Raw genomic sequence first — 13,752 nt, 5'->3', positions numbered from 1 at the left:
CAGATGCTTGGGAGTAGCCATGATAAATCATATTCTGGAAAGGTAGAAAAGGATTCCCACGTGTCTGCTATTCTATAAACAAAATAAAATTATTAGCATAACCTCACTAAAGGTTTGGTCCATTTACGTTTTCTCACTTTTGTTTTTTCTCCCTTTGTTTTTTTTCTTTTGTTTTTACATAAGTTTTAGGCATATTCATGGCAAGATTAAGGAGGGAGAATTCATAATATCTTTAATTAGCTCACCGAGGGTAAAACAGTGTGTCGAGAAAATCTGTGTATTTCTTTTCAAAAGATTAACTGTACATCAATCTTACCTCACCTGTAATATATACTGGTCAAGGAGATTTACTAGAAAGAAGCAGTGTAGCCAGTGCCACCGCTCCCCCAAAGATGGAAAAACAAAGAGTACACAGCATTCCTTCCCTTCATTTAAGAAACGGTCTAAGCAAGCAAGAGGTTTATTTGGTTCCTCGAATTTTCAGCCACCACAAAATGGTAAATCTATAAATAGACAGCTATGGGCAGAAGCAAAAACCATTTATCCAGCTCTTAAGAGGTTGGCTTGAGCAGGGCTCATTCCCATCCCAGGAAAGAAGAAAATCCTGGCCTTATATATTTCTGCAATGCACATCCAGTGAAGTCAGGATGTGATTCCTGAGGCTTTCCATGAATTCACTTCAGTGTAATATCTATTATTCAATGACTAGGAGCAACCTACCAAGTGTCCAGGTAGCTTATAGCACAACAGGAGGAGAAAAAACCCTACACATTGTGGGAAGATAGCATGGAGTAGTTCAGGCATTGGATTCAGAGTCAGAAGATCTGGATTTGAAAGAACTCTCTCACACTCATTTGTTTTAAGGTAACTGGAGGCAGGTTATTTAACCTCTTGAAACCTTACTTTTTCTCATCTGTAAAATGGAGATTTAAAAAAGCTCATCTTGCAAAATTATTTGAGGATTAAATGAGATATTGTATTGATACAGTTTCTGACACATATTGAACTCTCAGTAAGTGTTGATTAAATTAGAATATCAAGTAGAGACTAATAGCAGGGTGCTCATGACTAAGTGCTAAATTACACAGCAGTGACCCCCTCCAGAAAACCCTCTTTCTAGTAGTCATAGCTGTGCAAAGATGAACGGCGTTATCTCAAGAGGTAATGAATACTGGCAGTTTGAAGGCTGGATAATTATTAGATGAGGCTGTTCAGGGAGCTCTGAAGCATTACCAACCTCACTCTCATTTCTCACTCATAACTTCTCTTACTTTTTTTCTACCTTACTTTCCTTTATCTACAATTTCATCACATTTTTAAAAATCTTGTCATCAAGCCCTGATCTTTGTAAGCTGCCTTGACATTTTTTGAAATGAAGCCTGATATAAACAAACAGTCAAATTTCACAAAAATTATATGTGGAATTGTATCTGGGAATTAAAATTTTCGTGGTTTCATTTTTTTTTTTACTAGGAGAGATTTGGTAGGGAAAGTGTGACTTTGAGGAGGCTGAAGGAAGAAATAAAAGTCACAAACTCATTGTATTGACACAATTTTCAGGCTATTGCTTTGTGAGTAGGCATTTTCCTATCAGGTAAGATTTAATAATAGTGGATATATAAATTAATAATTATACTGCCTCACATTGGTTAAGTTTGAGTTTGTAAAATGTTTTCACATGTCACCTTCATTATCCCCAGTTCACAGAGGAGCAAAGTAAAGTTTTGAGTGTTGTCCCCCAAATCACACAACTCCCTACCTACAGGTAGTTAATATCTGCATGTCCATTTTAGTGTGTCTAATTTGTCAAACATCATATCATCTGAGGAAGAAGGTACCACTCTGCAAGAGTGGAATGCCATCATCCACCAGAGATATTCCCTCACCAAAAACACGTGCCAATGCCCAAAGTATCTGAAAAGAGAAGGGGAATAGTCTCTCTTCCTAAACTTCACTTCTCCCCAAAGAAATGAGACTTTCAATTCTATGAAAAAGGTTTAAATGTTATGGGCTGAAGAGTGTCCTTTGAGAGAATGCAAACTCTCTTCAAGAGGTAATTTGTTCAGACATTACAAGTCACTAATTTTCCCTGTGGAAAAGTGGCAAGAGAGAAAATAGAAGGCTCAAGGAATATTTGAAGAAGAGAGGAAATTGGAACTGGATTTGTGTACCAGTATTGTGTTAGGCAATTTTACATTTATTATCTCTTTGAATTCTTACATTAATTCTGAGAACCAAGTGGGAAAATGGGTGAAAGTGAATCTCAGAGTAGTTAAGTCCATTGCCCAAGGTCATAGAGTTAGGGGTAAATCTGGGAATTGAACTCCCATTTTTCTGACCCCTGAAACTGACATGAGCCAGGGGAAGGGCTGGACCAGAATGATCTCTTAGTACCAAGACCCTGGGAAGATCCAGGGAGATCTTATCCATTAAGCACAGCAGGCACAATGCCTAGGTCTCATGATACTTTTGGGGGTCCATGAAAATGGTTTAATTTAGGGCAGTGATGTCACTCAAAATGGCAGAGTAGCAAACGCCAGGGCTCTGTCCATCTACAAAATCAACTAAGCTGGCAAAAACTGCTAGACTCAATTTTCACAGAACTCTGGAATCTAGTCAAAATCTTACAACAACCAGGGTAAAGCTCAATGAAGAAAGAAGTGGTATTTTAGTAAGAGAGAGCTGTGGCATTTTAAATAGCACTCTTACCATCCCCATTCCCCAGATCAGCAGCAGACATGAAGACTCCTAGTGCAGGTTGCTAAGTGCCAAAGGGAACAGTGCAGACCTTATTCTCAAAGAATGGTGATTGTGTGTTTTGACTAGTCTAGCAGCTCTGTGAAAGACCATCTCAAGGGCTTCCCTTTCTTTCTTTTGACTCAGAGATTTCCCAGGGCTGGAAGAACTTCCTAGGCAGCATGTGCTGACAGCATTTGTGATGGGTCATTTTATGTGTCAACTTGGCTGGGCCGTGGTGCCAAGATATTTAGTCAAACTTATTCTAAACATCTGTGTGAAGGTGTTTTTTGGATAAAATTAACATTTAAATCAGTGAACCATGAGTAAGGCAAATAACCCTTCATAGTGTGGGTGGGCCTTGTCGAATCAGTTGAACGCTTTAATAGAACAAAGACTGACCTCCCAGAGCAAGAAGGAATTCTGCCAGTAGACTGACTTTGGATTTGAACTGGGATTCTTCCCTGGGTCTCCAGCCTGCTGACCTATCCTGCAAATTTTTTATTTACCAAGCCTCTACAATCATGTGACTCAGTTCCTTAAAACAAACAAACAAACATCCTGTTGGTTCTACTTCTCTGGAGAATCCTGACTGGTACAGATTTTGGTACTGAGAAGTGAGTTTCTACTCAAACAAACACCTGAAAATGTGGAAGTGGCTTTGGAACTGGGAATGGATAGAGACTGGAAGATTTCTGAGGGGCATGTTAGAAAAAGTCTAGATTTCCGTGAAAAGACTCTTGGTAGAAAAGTGGACATCAAAGGTGTTTCTGGTGAGAACTCAGAAAGAAAAGAGGAAATGTTATGGGAAACTGGAGGAAAGGCGATCCTTGTTATAAAGTGGTAAAGAACTTGGCCAAATTGTGTTCTACTGTTTTGTGGAGAATAGAAATTGTAAGTGAAGAATTTGGATATTCAGCAGAGGAGATTTCAAGCAAAATGTTCAAGGCATTGTTTGTTTTCTCTTTGCTGCTTATAGTAAAATATAAGAAGAGAGAGATAAATTGGGGAAGAAATTGTTAAGCAGAAATACATCAGCACTTGAAGATCTGGGAAATTTTCAGTCTATCCATATTGCAAAAAATGAGAAAAGCGGATTCTGGAGAGGACACCAAGGATGTTATTAGGCAGTGACTCCATAAAGAGATTATCGGTGTGACTCATGGTCTAGTCAGCCATTTCTGCAGAAGCCAAGAATAGAGATGGAGTTATACCAGCAGAAACACTGCCAGCTTCAACTGAAGGAGAGAGAGATGAGACAAAATTAAGGAAGGCTGTTGGACTTCTGGGATTTTACAGGACAGGACCATAGACCTATCCAGCTGTGGACATGTGTTATCCTTCAAGAAAAGCTAAGAATAACCTCAGAGATGGGGCTGTCTCCTCCTTGGTTTCAGAGGGCAGGGCCATATCCTTGGTTTCAGCAGGCCAGGCCTAGGGCCTCAGGAGTAGGGTAGCCACCCAGGGAGGAGAGAGTGGAGCCACCACCCCAGTGGGCCCCTAAAGTTGAGCTTCCATCTTTGTGGGCCTGGAGGACAGAGCATCGAGCCAAGGAAGATTATTCCCAAGCCTTAAAATTGAATGGAACTTTCCTGCTAGGTTTGGAACTTGCTTGTGACCCGTGACCCCTTTCTTTGTCCAATTTCTTCCTTTTGGAATAGGAATGTCTATCCTATGCCTGTCCCACTCTTGTATTTTGGAAGCATATAACTTATTTGATTTCACAGGTCCATAGCTGGGAAGGAATTTTGCCTCAAGATAAATCAGCTCTCGAGTCTCACCCATAGTTGATTTACATGATATTTAGATGAGATGTTGGACTTAGAGCTGATGCTGGAATGAGTTAAGACTTTTGGGCTGTTGAGATTGGGGGGAATGTATTTTGTATGTGAGAAGAACATGAATTTTGAGTATATAGAGGGTGGAGTGTTATGGACTGAATTGTGTCCCCTGGAAATTCATATGTTGAGGCTATAAGCCCCAGTACCTCAGAATGTGACTGTGTTTGAAAATAAGGTCTTTAAAGAGGTGATTAAGTTAAAATGTGGCCTTTAGGATAGGCTCTAAACCAATCTGGCTGGTGTCCTTATAGAGGAAATTTGGACACACAAAGAGACACCAGGGATATGTGCACACAGAGTGAAGACCATGTGAGGAAAGAGGAAGAAGGCAGCTGTCTCCAAGCCAAGGAAGGAAGCCGAAGGAGAAACCAAGCCTGCCAACACCTTGATCTTGAACTTCCAGCTTCCAGAACTGTAAAAAAATAAATTCTTGTTATTTAAGCCACTCAGTCTGTGGTATTTTGTTATAGCAGCCCTAGCAAACTAATACAGCGTACGAAATGGTATAGTTCAAAGGGTCTGCACATTTAAAATGGTTAAATGGAATAATATTCTTCATATTTTAAGGTATGGTAGTTTTCCCAATATAAAAAAAGAATCCCAATTTTGTAAGCACATGATTTATAGCCAAGTGAGTATGTTATTGAGACAGGAGCACCTGGTTTGGGTTCAGGAGGACCTCAGTTCCAATATCAGATTCTCTAAATTACAGCTGAACTTGTGGGTATCCCGCAGGGAACATGTGGTTGGCAGTCAGAAAGGCAGTGGTTACCATCTCTGTTTTTCTCTTCAGTGGCTGTGTGACCCTAGACAATTTGTTTCTTGTTTCTGAGCCTCAGTTCTCTCCTCTAGAGAATGGACATGATAATTATCTTCCTCATAGACATAAATGAGATAACCCGTATGGGGCGCATGCTCACAGTTGCCTGGGTTCCCTACAGGGCAGGGATTAGGGAACCCACGTGCAAAGGAGCCATGTGCTAGTGGACACTGAAATAGCAATAGTAATGATAGCAGTGAATTGCTGGATCCAACCTCCTAAACATGTGCACATTTTAATTATTAGCATAAACTTAGACTATAATTTCAATATTTCTATAAAAAAGAGAGGAAAATGTAAAAATGCAAATAAAAGTTATTATAAGCACATCCAATTAGAGATAATCAATTTTTCTTTTAATTTTTACTAAGATGATAAACTTGACAATAGATATTACTTGTTGTCTGCTAACTGTGGCACTGTACATGAGCGTTCACAAAAACTACATGACCATCTCAGTAGAAGCAGAAAAAGTATTGGGCAAAATTCAACACCCATTCATGAAAAAATAAAACTAGAAATAGGAGGGAACTTTCTCAACCTGATAGAGGGCCACTTCTGTCAGAAAATTCTCCAACTAACATCATACTTAGTGGAGAAACACTGAATGTTTTCCCTCTAATATCAGAAATGAGGCAAGGACGCTTGCTTTCACTAGTCTTATTCAACATAGTGTTGGAGATACTAGCCACTGCAAAAAGGTAAGAAAAAGAAATTGATGGCATATAGACTGCAAAGGAGTAGTAGAATTATCTCTATTTGCAAGTGGCATGATCTTGTATGCAGAAAATCCCAAGGAATCTATAAAAGAAATACTAGTACTAATATACAAATTTAGCAAGATCTATATAAAAATTAAATATATGTCTATATACTAGAAATTAACAATCAGAAAACGAAATTAAGGAAACAATTCCTTTTTCAGTAGCATAAAGTGGAATAAAATACTTTGAAATAAATTTAACAAAAGAAGTGCAAGGCCTATACACTGAAAACTACAAAAGATAGCTGAGAGAAACTAAAGACCTAAATTAATATAAAAATATATCATATTTAACAATTGTAAGGCTGCGCTGTTCTCTCTCCTTCCTTCTACAGCTCCAATTAAATGTGTTAGAATTATTCACTATATTACCTTTCATTCTTGCCCCCTCTTTTTCAATATCTTCCATCATTTTGTCTGCCCAGGCTTCCTTCTGGATATTTTCTGCAGACTCACCTTTCACTTTTTCTAATTGTACAGTCAGGTGGAGAACTCACATATGATCCTGCAAATATAACACCACACATTCAGGGTAGTTTGAATTGTCTGCCTAGAGCACATGGGGGAGGTGAGAGTGTAGACATTAATTAACTTGTTCCAGGTCACCCAGACTGAAAACGTCGGAGCAGGTATAAGATCTCACAATGGACCCTCTGCTCAAGCCCTTCCTGCTGTGCTTGCACTCTCCTGGGCTGCAAATTCTCCCCACCTCTCATCTCACAGGAGGCACAGAGGAACCTTCCAATCTTTTAAGCAGTGTGCTATATTTCTTTTCAGATTATAAAAATCAGTGATATTTCTTCATTAGCCAGGAGAGTACACCAGGACTTTTGTTCTTGGTATTTGGACCACTGATGTGATTTCTAACTCGTGTTTTGTTTTGGTTTGGTTTTTCATTTATTCATTTTTCTGCCCCCTGAGGGGGAAAGAATCAAAGGTAATACAGTGAATAATTCCAACACATTTAGTTGGAATCCCAGAAGGAAGGAGAGAAAACAGTGCAGTCCTCCAATTTCAGGGCATGATATCAACTTAACTTCTTTCAAAGCAGCAAAGATGCCAGGTGTTTTCTAAGTGAGGTATGGCAAATCGTCTGAACATGGCAGTTCTGGGATTAATTCTTCGCCCCTCTAGGAGCAAGATGGAGATGCAGCAATGAACGATGCCTGTGAGGGTCCCTGAGTAAGATAGTGTATGATTGGAGTGTGCAGGGATAGGTGTGAGCTGGGAGGAGCAAGAGTGAATAATTAGAATTTACAAGTAATTTGTTTTCCTTGTTTATTTCACTCATTATCACACTGAACTTTTCCCTCTCAGTACATACAAGCTACCTAGCTGTTTTGAACAGGTGTGTATTCCTTTTATGAATTCCATGGACCCCATTCCTGTATTGGCAGACATTTGGGTACCAGTTTTTCCCATGACACATTGTGCCACCGGGCTCATTCTGCTGCATATGATGCAGTACATGTGGAGGCATATTTCCACTGCATAGATTAGGAAATGGCACTGTGTGGTTAGAGTGTCCCCACTTTGGTCCTAATGGATGTTACCTGTCCTTTATCCACCCTAGAAGCCTTCATGACAGCCACCGGGACTACACAGGAGCCACACAGGTTTTCACTTTGCCCAAGGTGAGGTCTGGGAATTCAGGACAAGTGAGTGGAGGCTGAGTGGCTGGGGCATGGGACTCGGATTCCTGACCCTGCTGATCTTCCAACTTCCTCCTTCCACTTCTTCCATTGTTGCAATCAAGGTCCCAAAGTCCCAGAAAAGGCCTTCATGAAGTTATTCATGATCCTGAAAACTCTAACTCTAAAAAGAGACATCGAGGGGCTGGCCCCATGGCAGAGTGGTTAAGATGACGCACTCTGCTTCAGTGGCCCAGGGTTTCACTGGTTTGGCTCTTGGGCGCGGACCTAGCACCACTCATCAAGCCAATGCTGAGGCGGTGTTCCATGTAGTACAACTAGAAGGACCTACAACTAGAATATACAACTATGTACTGGGGGGCTTTGGGGAGAGGAAGAAGAAGGGAAAAAAAGATCAGCAACAGATGTTAGCTCAGGAGCCAATCGTTAAAAAAGAGAGAGAGAGAGACATTGGTCTTGTCATTTTCACAATCCTAATCTTTCTTCTCTGGCCTGTGATTGAAGTGAAAGGCCCAGCTAACCCAAGAAGCTAAAGTTTACCCTGATACCAATGCCAGACAGACACTACAAGAAAACTACAAAATACAGATCAATATCTCTTATAAATATAGATGCAAAAACCCTCAGCAAAGTACTAGCAAATTGAATCCAGCAGCATATTAAGAAAATTATACATGATCACCAAGTGGGATTTATGCAAGGGTAGTTCAACATAAGAAAATCAATCCTGGAATTAACCCTGTTTGGACATGGTGTATAATTTTTTATATATTGCTGAATTTTATTTGCTAATGTTTTGTTAAGGATTTTTGTAGCTATATTTATTGGGGATGTGTAGTTTTCTTTTTTCCTTCATTCCTCCCTTTCTTCCTTTCTTTGCTGTCTTTGTCTGCTTTGGGTATTATGGTAATACTAGCTTCATAAAATGAATTTTATTTATTTTATTTTCTTGGTAGAGATTTTTTAGAATTGACATTAATTCTTCTTTAAACATTGGATTCTCCAGTGTTATCATGCAGGCCTGGGTCTTTTGGGGGAGTTGTTACATTACAAGTTGAATTTTCTTAATTGTAAGGTGGCTATTCAAATTATCTATTTCATACTCGGTAAGTTGTGGTAGATTGTGTTTTTCAAGGAATTGGTCATTTTTGTCTAAGTAGTCAAACTCACGTGTAGAGTTGCTCGTGATATTCTTTAACTATCTTTTTTATGTTTGCAGGCTCTGTAGTGACATCCTCTTTCATCCATGATTGTACTAATTTGTCTTTTTCTCTTCTTTGTCACATCATTTGTCAAAATGTAATGTAATCAATTTATAAATGTTTGACAAATTTTTAACAAATCTTTGCTCTGTAAAATAATAAAATTATATTTATAAAACTCTATTTTTATTTTTCTAGTGTTTTTGAGTGTATGTCTTCATATAGTTTTTTTGTGGTTGCTCTTTGCAGTACATTATATATACTTAACTTATCACAGTCTACTAGAGTCACCATTTTACCAGTTCAAATGAAGTATAGAAATCTTGCCTCCATGTATGTCCCTTTATCCTTACCTGTTTATAACATAATTGCCTTAAATGCTTCATTTACATACATTTAGAACTATATGAGACAGTTTTCTAATTCTTGCTTCAACCATCAAGCATAATTCAGAAAACTCAAGAGGAGAAAGAAAGCCTATCATGTTTATTTATGTGCTTGCTTACCATTCTCCATCTTTCTTCCTGATGTTTGAAGGTTCCTTCTGTTATCATGTGCTTTCTGTTTAGGGAACTTCCTTTAGCCATTCTTTTAGAGTAGATCTGATGGTGACAAATCAGCTTTATTCCCCATCATTGGAGAATGTCTTGATTTTTCTTCTTTGTTCCTAAAGGATATTTTCCCTGGGTGTAGGATTCTGGGTTGACTGAGAAGTTCTTCAAATAGAAAAAAAAGTGATAAAAGAAAGAAGCTTAGAAAATCAGGAAGAAATAAGGATGAAGAGAAAAACCAGACATATGGGTATATACAATAGACTATCATTCTCATGAATTTTATACATTATATTCAACGATTAAAGATATTTGCAAACAATATGACAGACATTGTGCTAATACGTGTGAATATAAAGGAATTTGCTAATCAGTAGAGGAAGGACCTAATATATCAACGAAGAATTTACCTAAAAAGTAAAATGCATTGCCAATAAACATCTGGATAGATGCCAAACCACATTAGCTGATAAAATGAAAAAACAGTTACACTAAGTAAAAAATACGCTTTGCAGAAAAGTGTTCATGTAATTGCAAAACTGAAAAATAATATGCAAGCATATAAAATGTTTATAAATATTTAAAGCTAGGTAAACACATCTGGTTACACAGAAAAATACAACTGGAAAAGATGTACCAATGTATTTACAACGGATATCTGTAAGCCTGTCTTCTTATAGATGGGATATATATAACAATTTGATATCCAAATATACTTTTAAGTGCTTAATATTTTGTAATTATGGAAATTTGTTGAAAGAAACACTTGAAAATATCTAATAACCAACTGACAAAAATATTTATTGTTTTAGAAAAATGTTCACACTGTATTGTTTTGTAAAAAAAAAAAACATTACAACTCTTGACATGACAGTTTATGTGTGTATGTGTGTGTGTTTTTGTCTTACATTTTCCTCACCCCAAATGTCCACATAGTCTCATATGATTTCTCTTTATCTCACTCAGGGGCTAGGCTTCCTTTCTGAGGGCATAGAGCTCAGAAAGAGATTGCTGCCAGGGGGTGGAAAATTCCAGAAAGTTCTGGCTGATGCACTGGAGCCCAGATCTCCACCTCATTCCCTCCTCCTATCAAAGCCTTCTGGTCTAACTTTCAGAGCTACAATTCTGGCTCTGACCACCAGGGGACATCTATCAACATGGAATACTTTTTTTTAGGAAGATTATCTCTGAGCTAACATGTGCTGCCAATCCTCTCTCTCTCTCTCTCTCTTTTTTTTTTTTTTTTTGCTGAGGAAGATTGGCCATGAGCTAACATCCATGCTCATCTTCCCCTATTTTATATGTGGGACACTTGCCACAGCATGGCTTGATAAGTGGTACGTAGGTCCATGCCCAGGATCTGAACTGGTGAACCCTGGGCCGCCAAAGTGGAGCACACGAACTTAACCACTGTGCCACGGGGCCGGCTGCCACATTTTTTTTTTTTTTAAAGGAAGAGGCATGACGTTTTCCCTCTACTTTCATTCCAGTGACTCACTAAACTCTGTTTGTGATTTCCTTTATATTTTTTAGGTCTATTTTATGTGATCTCTCTGGGATGTGCTAGAGTTATTTCCTGACATGTGGCTATTTTCAGTCCTTTGTATTACTTTATGCTAACTTAGGAAAATCCCATATATTGCATAAAGAGTTTATTAAAGCTATGCATGGTGGGATAATCCTCACTTCATGGAACTCAGTTCCAGTCTCCTTTTTTCCCTTTATCATCTGAATGACCTCATACAAGATCCCATATGCCAGTAAGCATCAGCAACCTCAGAAAGGACAAGGACCTGATGACTCAGAGTCCTCTCGTGAGGAATACATGAAGGAAGAGAATGCAGTGGGCCCAGATTCTGGCCTTTGGAGTTCCCTGGATATACAGCTACAAGTGCTTGGGACCCAGCCTCCTTAACTGTACTTGGCCTCCTCTGCAGGGGTGCCTCAGCTGGAAATGACTCCCTGAGTGTTAGGCTAGTAGCTAACTCAGGGGGCAGTAAGAACAGAAAGTTAAAAGTTTTCTTTGGCCACCAGGACTCTCCTCTCTATGCCCCTGGGGAAAGGACTTCCCTTAAGCACTCCATCTCACTTATGCAGCCTTGATGAGGTTTTAGGGTCTGCTCTCACCTTCCTCAACAAACTTCCTCAGATCTGCCGCAAAGCCCCCAGCACCAGACTCCACAGATTCTCCGAAGCAAACACTGTGAGGACTGTGGTGACTGGTCACTTCCTTCAGACCACATCATAAGTGAGTTGGTCAGCATGAGGCCTTGGCCTCAGATCCCCACAGGGCCAGAGAGATTCTAGGCCCACTTACTACCCCAAACCATAGGACACCCAGCTGATCCCCTCTTTAGATGGGGAAGGTGAGGGCCCAGGCTGACTATTTTCCACTCCCTTGAGGAAATGGGCCACATGGATCCTGACACTCTCATCCTGGTTGCACATAGAAAACCTCCCTTCCAGTGGCTATGGTCACAACTGAGCTGAGAACTTCCCATTGGTTGCGAGGAAAGGCCTGACTCATGTGATCGTCTCTGGTCCAGAATTTGGGGATTGGGGTGGGTTACCTGGGGAGGTGGGTATTCAAAATTAACATTCTTTGGATGCATACTAGAGGTGGGGGAAGGGCAAAGAACCCACCATTACCTTTGAATTTTCACACCAATCATTCTGGTTATATTGTATTATCCCCATAGAGATTTCTCCAGTCTTGCTTTATGGCCCGTCGTTTAATCCATTCTGGAATGTTCTGTGTAGTTAACTGTTATGTACAGTGTTCTATTTCAATTAAGTAAATTTTGTTACTCACGTTTAAATTTTCTCCATCTAACCAAATTTTTGTCTGCCTGTTAATTGTCACTCATGAGCTGTGTTAAAGTGTCCCACGTGACTGTGGATTTTTTTATTTCTCCCTTTACTTCTGTCAATTTTTGATTTGCATACTTTGGCTCTATCAAGAGGTGCATGCACACTTAGAATTGTTTCATTAATATCTTCCTGCTGAATTGAACCTTTTATTATTATGAAATCTCCCTTTTTTCCCTAGTAATCTTTTTCCACATAGTATACTTTTTCTCTAATTAACATGGTTTTAACAACTTGATATCTTTTGCTGCTTTTGGAAAATCAATCATGATTTCTTCAAATATTGCTTCTCTACTATTCATGCTCTTTCCCTCTAGGGCTACAATTAAACATACCTCCGTTAAATCTTGCCCCCTTTCTTTTGGAATCTTCTATCATTTTCTCTTGCCAAGCTTCATTCTGGATATTTTTTCAGATCTATCTTTCACCAAACTTTCAGGGTAGATTTTATTAGTCCCTTAGAGCAGAGGAGGCAGGTGAGAGTTAGAGAAATTAAGTAACTTGTCCTAGGCCACCCAGCCCACAAAAAACAGCAGGAATTCTCATCCCAGAATGGACCTTTAACCCAAACCCTTTCCCACTGTGCTTGCTCCCTCCTGGGCGTGGAGTGCTTCCAGCTCCTTATCCCCCAGGACGTAGAACCATAGTGGAGTCTTCCGATCTTTTTTTTTTTTGAATGTGCTCTATATCTTTTCTGATTACAAAAATCAATGCTATTTCTTCATTAGCCATAATACTATCCCAGGACTTTTGTTTCGGTATCATACTGTTGATGTGTTTTTATCTTGCTTTTTGGGTTTTTTTATTTTTGTTTTTTTCTCTGTTGTTGTTTCCAATCTCAGAGCCCAATTATCAGGTTAGTTCCTTTCAAAGAAGAGCAAGATGCTAGGGTATTTTCCAAAGGGGGTATAGAAATTGGTCCAAAGCAGGCAGTTCTGGTATTCATCCTTCACTTCACCAGGAGCAAGATGGAGATGCAGCAATAACTGAAGCCAACGTGGGCCCCAGAATAAGATAGTAAGTGACCAGTCAGCATGACTGGAATGTACCAACCAGTGGAATACATAACCATGTAGTTAACTATATCATTCTTCCTTTTCCTCCAACTAGGCCGAGTGAGGAATACTAGGACTGATTAGCGCTTGAGCAAACTTTATTATAGCACTAGTATCTGTGGAGCAAACCTATATAAAAGACTTTCTTAGCATTCATGGACTCCTTCCTTCTCTCCTGTCCACCACAACATTCCCTATGCCCTTCAACCCTACCGAAAGAGAGTCAAGTGGTATTATAGAAACCGGATCCATGCTTTTATGGAC

The sequence above is a fragment of the Equus asinus genome, chromosome X (genome assembly GCF_041296235.1).
Source record: "Equus asinus isolate D_3611 breed Donkey chromosome X, EquAss-T2T_v2, whole genome shotgun sequence".
Classification (NCBI taxonomy): Eukaryota; Metazoa; Chordata; class Mammalia; order Perissodactyla; family Equidae; genus Equus; species Equus asinus.
Note: the sequence above shows the minus strand (reverse complement) of the source record.